We start from the raw sequence: 9,484 nt of genomic DNA, 5'->3' as shown, positions 1-9,484 counted from the left end.
CTGATAATGAGATTATTAATAATGCAAATCAATTAGGTGTTTCACTAGGTAGTAATGATAGTGAAATCGCTAATTCTGTAAATGATTTACTGGATTTCGAAGCGGAATGCGCTTTAGAAATGATTCGAAACTTAGCAGTGGTCAGACCCATGAATGACTCTGATATAGAGGCGTTAGGAGTTAGGGTACTGGATAACTTTTGTGCGGACCTTGCACCATCCTTTCCTGAGTCAGAGGAAGAGGATGACACCATCGAGGGTGAAGTAGTTAGATCCACGGAGCCCGGTTGTGAGGACCGGGTGGAGGATCAGAACAAACCCAAATGCAAGTGGAAGCGGAAATTTTACCCGACTTCGGCGGTGCGCAGGGGTGCTAGGATACGTACCTCTAAAAAATTTCATGACGAAATATGAGAGCGATCTTTTGGAATAGTAGAGGTCTGAAAGACTTGGCTAAAAGAAGGTTTCTTGCAGATGCGTCGATCGAGCATAGATTGGATTTTATTGCTCTTTCGGAAACTGGTAGAGATAATTTTGCGCCCCAGTTCCTCAATACTTTATCGGACGGTGTCGATTTCGATTGGCACTACCTGCCTCCGCGAGGAAGATCGGGAGGGATCTTACTTGGAGTGAGATGTGATTCGCTGGAAGTCCGAGGTGTAGTGATGGGTGACTTCGCGGTTAAGTTTCGGGTTAGGTCCAAAGCTGATGGGTTTAACTGGGCTCTGGTGGCGGTGTATGGTGCAGCGCAGCCCGAGTTTAAACCGGAGTTTTTGGCGAATCTTGTCCGAATTTGCGGCTCCGAGGAGCTCCCGATTTTAGTTGGGGGTGATTTCATTATCATTAGAAGGAGAGAGGAAAATAATAATGATAATTTTGACAGCAGATGGTCGTTTATGTTCAATACCATTATTGAAAGCTTGGATCTGAGAGAGATAGAGCTTTCTGGTAGAAAATTTACTTGGGCTAATAATTTGCCAAACCCGACGTTTGAGAAGCTGGATCGAGTCCTAGCGAGCATCGAGTGGGAACAAAAATTCCCTTTGGTAACGGTCCAGGCTCTCTCGTGCGGAATTTCTGATCACACACCCTTATTCGTGGACTCGGGTGAGCCAAACCACGTAGGAAACGAAAATTCCTTTTCATTCGAGCTGGCATGGTTTGAGCGTGAAGGATTCTTGGATCTGATAGCCAGGGAATGGGCTAAGGATGCAGGAGGTAGGACTTCTGTTGAGCGCTGGCAGAATAAGATCAGGCATTTGAGAAGTTTCTTACGTGGGTGGGCTAAGCACCTTAGTGGGATTTATAAGGTTGAAAAGGAAAGGCTTCTTTCACTTATTCAGTCCCTAGATTTAAAAGCCGAATCCACGATTTTGCAAGCCACGGAGCTTCATGCTAAACTTGAAGCGGAGATGAGGTTGAAAGAGCTCCTCCATGAGGAGGAATTAAAGTGGGCGTTGCGGGCTAAGGTCCGCAAAGTTGTCCAGGGGGACGCGAACACTCAATTCTTTCACTTGATTGCTAATGGCAAGCACAGAAAGAAGAGAATCTTTCAGCTTGAACAAGATGAAGGAACTATTTTAGGACAGGATAACCTCAAACTATACATAACCGAGTACTATAAGCAGTTGTTTGGACCTCCGGAGGATAGTTCTGTATCCCTGGATGAGTCCAGGGTGGAGGATGTGCCTCAACTCTCTGCCGATGAAAATGATATTTTGGTTGCCCCGTTCTCGGAGAAAGAGGTGTTTGAAGCTAACAATAAGGCTCCAGGACCAGATGGATTTCCGGCGGAGTTCTATAAAAAGTGTTGGCATATTATTAAGGGGGATTTGCTACCAATGTTCCATGATCTATTCTCTGGACAGCTTCAGTTATTTCATTTAAATTTTGGAACTATAACATTGCATCCTCAGAAAACGGAAGCTGTGAGAATTGAGCAGTTCAGGCCGATCTGTCTCCTCAATGTTAGTTTCAAAATCTTCACCAAGGTTGGGACTAATAGGCTCACACAGATTGCGCATTCTGTGGTGCAGCATTCCCAAACTGCTTTCATGCCGGACAGAAACATCCTAGAAGGGGTGGTGGTCCTTCATGAAACGCTCCACGAAATTCACACGAAAAAATTAGATGGAGTTGTTTTTAAGGTGGATTTCGAGAAAGCGTACGATAAAGTCAAATGGCCATTCCTTCAACAGGCCTTGCGTATGAAAGGTTTTGATGAAGCCTGGCGACGCCAGGTAGAATCGTTCACGCAAAAAGGGAGTGTTGGAATTAAAGTGAATGACGACATAGGTCATTACTTCCAGACACATAAGGGCCTGAGACAAGGGGATCCGATGTCTCCCATCCTGTTCAACATTGTAGTTGATATGTTGGCAATTTTGATAGGAAGGGCTAAGGAGGCTGGCCAGGTGGGTGGCTTGGTACCTCATCTAGTTGATGGAGGTGTGTCCATCCTTCAGTACGCCGATCACTACTAGGAAAAGGGCTATAGATGGAATGGCCACTAATGGCGCACCAGACATGTGGTGCGCCATTGCTATGTAGCAGTGGCGCACCATGTGCTGGTGCGCCATTAGTAACAAAAAAAATTTATTTATTTTTCCAGACATACTAATGGCGCACCAGGGCACAGTGCGCCATTACTAGTTCTAACTAGTAATGGCGCACCAGCCATATAGTGCGCCATTAGAATGTTTCCCCCCTATAGCTAATTCCTCCCTCTCCCTCGCCAGTTCCCCTTCGTCCCTCTCCCTCGCCAAGATCCACCCGCGCCGCCGCCCCCGCGCCCCGCCGCTCCTTCGCCGCCCCGCCCCAGCACGTACGTCCCCTCCCTCCCTTCCCCCATCCCCCGACCCACTGCGCCGCCTCCTCGACGCGCCGCTGCCCGCAGCCTCCTCGACGTCGGTGTTCTCCTACGGCAGTCTGCCGTTCTCCCACAGGTGATTCCTCCCCTCTCCTCCCCTCCTCCCTTCCCCCTAGGTTTTCTTGCCTCCTCCCACCATGGCTACCTCCGGCGAGCACAACGCTGCACCGACGCCGACCTAGCTCCCGGGCTCCGCCGCCCCCACCCACCCCCTCCCTCGCCTTCGCCGCACCCACCCACCCCCCCTCGCCTTCGCTTCCGCTCGCCCTCTCCCCCAGAGCCCAGAAAGCCTCGCCGATGTCGCCCCGTCTCCTCCCACCTGCCGCCAGACCGCAACCGCCACCGCAGCCATCCAAGGTTTTCTGCTTGATTTTAGTTATCAGCATACTTTTAGTTAGGGATCCCCTCCTGTTATTTTTTTGATGAGATGCTTAAGGCAGCTAGTGGGTTCTGTTGTTATCAATCTTAAGGTAGCTAGTTTCTGTAAATCTAGTCTGAAACTAGTAGAGCTCTTGGTGATTTGCAAATTCAGTTTAAATAAAAATTTGGTACATGACTACTGATCATGTATGAAAGATGTTGCTACTGGATGAGCACAAGAACTACTGTTATATTGCTTGTTTTTTATTTGATGGTTCTTAAATTGTTTTCTGAAGATTGCTGAAGAGCACAACTTTCTGATCTTTGAAGACTGCAAATTCACTGACATTGGGAACACAGTAACTACGCAATAGGAAGGGTGAGAGCAGAGTAAAAATAAACCACCTATTAAGTTGCTGTAAGTACTCCATTTTCTAAAGCTTATCACATAGTACTAGCATTTTCTTCCGGTGCAAAAGAAAAGGGCTGTTGTTTGTCTTTTGTATAAAATAAACTGAAAACACTTAGATACTTATTAATGTTTCCTAACACGAATACTTCCTGTAAAGTTGATTTTATAAAGATGTGTGATCTTTGTTTCTGAGACTGAAAGTGCTTCTATCTCAAAAAAAGAAGAAGCAAAAAATTAAAAGTGCTCATTCTAGTGGCAGGCACAGCTCCTGTCACTTGTGACCATTGCTGAGAACCTCATGTATGTGAAAACTGCCATAGGTGTTGTGTCATCATAATCTAGGACTTGTGATGCTGCTGCTGTACCCCGAGAGGCCCTTGAGTTTGCCGGAATGTCGATTAACTTCCGTTCCGGCAAATTCGGGTACTCCATATGTCCTATTTTCAGCAAAGGTCATGCTGAAAATGACCGAGTATTTTATTTGTACCTAAAATGCATATTGGGGTAACTAAGTAGAAGAGTATTACTCTGTTGTTTTATTTGTACCGAAAATGCATTTGGCACTAGTCCTCGCTTAACAACATCATGGGTGGGAAGCGAGAACTTCGGAAGTCCATTCGTGTACTTGATTATCTTCTGCTCAAAATTTATGCCGCTATAATGTTGTATGATAATGTTGTAAGGGTACTAATTGGTCTCTTCTGCTGCTTATCAGAGATGGGGGGAAGCAGCCACCGCCGCTCTGCCTCACCGGAGTACGAGTTGGATGCTTTCGAGTTCTTCAGTGTCATACTTGGGACTTCAGTATTAGCCACGAGGCAGGTATATAAAACGAGAGATCTCCCCTTCACCCATCTCATTATGATAACTCTGTTGTTTGCTACATCACTCCTTGTCCCAAATTGCAGAGGCTGCCTGACACTTTTATGAACATGCTGGGTGAAGATCCGCCAGATAATGTGAAGCTCCGACAGGCCGACAGCGGGGTTCGCAGGCTGTGGGACGTGGAGTTGGTGATCGAGGAGGGCCACATGTACCTGTGCCGTGGCTGGGAGAAGTTCTACAGTGCCTACGACCTGCGGACCGGGTACTTTCTTCTCTTCAGGTACGACGATGATGCCACAATGCTCATCGTGAAGGTTTTCAACACGACTATGTGTCGCATGCGCTACGCTGACGACGAAGATGCCAGTACATTCTGCCTCTTCTTATTCCTCTACATTTGGCTTTGTCTCACATCGATTGTTAACGGTCATTGTTGCATTTGGACAGGCAATGGGAGCAGCAGCAGCGACACTGGCTACAGCCAAAGCAGCAGCGATTATGGCTGTAGCAAAAGCAACATCGATTCTGGCTTTAGCGAAAGCAGCAGCAAAGACAACAAGAAGGATGATCCGGACTGGAGTGGGGGAGAAGAGGAGCAGAGTGGGGATGAGGAGCTGCAGGATGACGATGGGCATCAGGCTGAGGATGACCTAGCGCTGGTGGTGGCTGACCAAGGGCAAGAGATGGTGGTGGCTGACCATGGGCAAGAGATGGTGGTGGCTGACCATGCGCAAGAGATGGTGGTGGCTGAGGATGACCTAGCGATGGTCGTGCCCGTCCTGCCTGAAGGTGGCCTCGCGATGGTGGTGGTGCCTGACAATGACCACGCACCGGTGGTGGCGCCGGCGATCCAACAGCTGGGCGACATGACCACGCCAATTGTGGTAGAAGACTACATCCCACAGCTGCCTCCACCGCCTCGCCGCTCTTGGCGCATCAGGCTGAGGAAGGAGAAGGAGAAGAACAATGAGAACTGAACTATGTCAGGTATGTCAGATCTCCAAAATGATATATATATATATACTTAGTTACCTATGTTATCTCTAATATGCTTAGTTTCCTATAGGTTAGCACCAAAATTACTTATGTTAGCACAAAATGATCAAGTTTACATAATAAGCTTATAGTCTTCTTCTTATTCTTCTTCTTTTCCAAAATGACATATGTTAGCTTCATTTTACCTAAGTTGGCTCTAATATGCTAACTTAGAGCTTATATGCTTAGTTTCCTATAGGTTAGCTCCAAAATTACTTATGTTAGCACAAAATGATCAAGTTTACATAATAAGCTTATAGTCTTCTTCTTATTCTTCTTACTCTTCTTCTTTTCCAAAATGACATAGGTTAGCTTCATTTTACCTAAGTTGGCTCTAATATGCTAACTTAGAGAGCTTATATGCTTAGTTTCCTATAGGTTAGCTCCAAAATTACTTATGTTAGCACAAAATGATCAAGTTTACATAATAAGCTTATAGTCTTCTTCTTATTCTTCTTATTCTTCTTCTAGTGTTCTTCTTCTTCTAGTATTCTTCTAGTCTTCTTCTTCTTCTTCTCTTCTTCTTCTTCTTCTTCTTCTTCTAACTTCTTGTTTATCATTTTGCAGATTTGATTTAATTCACGGAAGCTTGCATGGATGGAGTGCTTCTTTTCCATTTGTGTTTTTATTTTGTATCAATGTGAAACTTTTGTGAATTGATGGATAACGGTGTTGGATGAACAATGTGAAACTTTTGTAATATGTAACGATGGAACTATGTGTTGGCTATGTATGTATATATGATGAAACTTGTGTGTTCGATATGATTGTTATATGGATGCTTGTTGTATATATATGTGTTGGATATCTCATATGTGAAATAGTGACATGAGATTAAGAAAAAATGATTTTTTTTTTAAAAAATTGTTACTAATGGCGCACTTCCATGTGGTGCGCCATTAGTATACCAGTTACTAATGGCGCACGTGTGGGATACTAATGGCGCACTGCCTGGTGCGCCATTAGTATACCAGATACTAGTGGCGCACCAGCGGTGCGCCATTAGTAAAAAATACTAGTGGCGTGGTGCTAGTGGCGCACCAGTAGTGCGCCATTAGTAGGCAAAACTGGTGCGCCACTAGTAAGCCTTTTTCTAGTAGTGGATGATACAATCATCTTTATGGAGCATGACTTGGCCAAAGCGAGAAATATGAAGTTGGTGTTATGCTTGTTCGAACAATTGACCGGGTTAAAGATTAACTTTCACAAAAGCGAATTGTTCTGCTTTGGTAGAGCCAATGACGAACAAGAGGCATATAGGCAATTGTTTGGGTGCGAATTGGGGACTTTACCTTTTACGTACTTAGGTATACCAATCCACCATCGTAAGCTGACAAACAGAGAATGGAAGTGCATCGAGGACCGATTTGTAAAGAAACTGAATTGCTGGAAGGGCAAGCTCATGTCATACGGAGGCCGATTAATTCTGATTAACTCGGTTCAAACGAGTATGCCTATGTTCCTTTTGTCGTTCTTCGAAGTCCCAGTTGGAGTTAGGAAAAGACTGGACTTCTATCGATCCCGATTGTTCTGGCAGAGCGATGAATTAAAAAGAAAATACCGACTCGCCAAATGGGATATCATCTGTCGACCAAAAGACCAAGGGGGTCTTGGTATTGAGAATCTTGAGGTCAAGAACAGATGTCTTCTGAGCAAGTGGCTGTGGAAGCTATCGATTGAGACTGATGCCACTTGGGCGCAGATCCTCCGTAGCAAGTATCTTCACTCCAAAACTTCGTCACAGGTGACAGCAAGACCGACTGACTCACCTTTTTGGAAAGGGCTTATGAAAGTCAAATTAACCTTGTTTAATAGGACAAAGTTTATTATTGGCAACGGTGCTAGTACACGATTTTGGGAGGATACTTGGCTCGGAGAGACCCCCCTTGCCATTCAATACCCGTCTCTATATCGTATTGTTCAACGACGTGAGGTGTTCGTTGCAACAGTACTTCAATCCAACCCCCTTAATATTCAGTTCAGAAGGACGCTAATTGGCAATCGTTGGGAAGAATGGCTCCATCTAGTAAGTAGACTGATGGAGGTTGAGCTAACTCAACAACCGGATAAATTACGCTGGAAGCTTAGTAGGTCTGGAGAGTTTACTGTTAAATCAATGTATGTTGATGTTATCAATTCAAGCTCCATTCCTAGTTCCAAACATGTTTGGGCTGTTAAAGTTCCTTTGAAAATCAAAGTGTTTATGTGGTTTGTCCATAAACCAGTAATATTAACCAAGGACAATTTGGCAAAACGTAATTGGACATGATCTACTAGGTGTAGTTTCTGTGATCGGGATGAAATCATCAAACACCTCTTTCTTGATTGCCCGTTAGCAAAAGTCTTATGGCGGACAGTCCGTATTGCATTTAACATTACTCCACCGAGTTCTGTCAACACGTTATTTGGAACGTGGCTTAACGGGATTGAGACCGAAACAGCGAGACATATTCGAGTAGGAGTTTGTGCTTTATTGTTGGCAATCTGGAACTGCAGAAATGATTTGGTTTTAACAAAACAACAAATATCATTTCTTGCAGGTTATTTTCCGAGCCACTGCGTTGATCCGTATGTGGTCGCTACTCACTCCGACGGAGGCAGGAAGCGTTTGGTTACTGGATCTACCCGCTGGGAGATGGTAGCACGGGATATCTTCAACCGGTTTGGATGGCGGTCATGTAATAGGATATGCAATTAGTTTACCTGTCTCTCTTATGCCAGCCGGTTGTGGCTTTTCATGGCCAGTTTGTTTTTTTGGCCCTGTTGACTCTTTGTGAGCTCTTTTTTATTTTCCTTTTGAGATTCTAAGACCTTGTCTCCTCTACGACATCAACTAGATGCATATCTATAAAATAAATCGATCTACAAGGCCGATACTCCATGATTATAGCTCCATGTGCAATTCTAAACTCATGACGCTGATTTGAAATTTTGTAGTTGTTTTAAATGGATTGCCATACTAGCTCCTCCAATCAAGGTAAGACAGATAATTTATCCGCCACCATTTAACAAATTATACACGCTTGGTGAGCTGAAATGCATAAAAAATTTGGTAGACTGACGCACGCAGCCTCCAGTCTGTTGATCAAAAACAATTTGTGGATGTCGACTCAGTTCATGAATAGTCAATCATCCCAATGATTCACACCAGACATTTTTCTTCTTCTTAATTAACAATCGGCAACCACCAGAAATGTAGTTGTGGGTTTTGCTGTGCTGTGCTGTTTACGACAGTAACGATCGTTCCTTCGCTAATAATTCCTGAGCTGAACTGTTATCGGCCGACCTGAAGAAGCAAGCTAGCTGGTCGCCGGCCCTCAGCGTTAACACGAATTATTGGTCCTTAAATTGCACTCTACGGCGATATATACACAGTACGATTAGTTGAGTGTTTCCTCGGGGAGCTTAATCGGAGACCAAACGATCGGGATAATCATGTGATCGATCAGAGCAGGCGGCCGCGGTAAGCCGGAGGCCACTTGCGGCGGCGAGAACAAAACCCGGGAAGTGTCTTCCAAGAACAGCAAGCAAAATTAAACCCACATGACAGATCGGCGGCCACCTTATTATACGAGCACAAAGGATACAAATTTACTGTTATTATCACATGCGGCGATGATGCAAATGGGGATTACGTAGGTTTTGAAGCGGAGAGCGTAGGTCTTAGTGGCTGATGCCAGCGCGAGATGTGAGGTCTGCCCGCTCGGATTAAACAAGCGAGATGGGGAGGTTGGTTTGTTTATCCGGGGCTAGGCAGCGGGCGTACGTAGCCATCAGATGAAGCGAGGATCGCATCAAGTTGACCGCCTCCGGCCGATCTCACCAAACCAAATTACCAAAGCCGGCCGGCCGGCCGGCCTGCTTCGTGATGCTTCGTCTTTGATTCTTAATTGCAATTGGATGTGGAAGCTAGCTTGCTACGGAGTAGTACGTAAGCTTTATTTGATTCCGCACTGCCGCGGCGATCGAACTCGAACTGCTGGG

The sequence above is a fragment of the Aegilops tauschii genome, chromosome 4 (assembly GCF_002575655.3).
Source record: "Aegilops tauschii subsp. strangulata cultivar AL8/78 chromosome 4, Aet v6.0, whole genome shotgun sequence".
Taxonomy (NCBI): domain Eukaryota; kingdom Viridiplantae; phylum Streptophyta; class Magnoliopsida; order Poales; family Poaceae; genus Aegilops; species Aegilops tauschii.
This window is presented reverse-complemented; position numbering follows the sequence as displayed.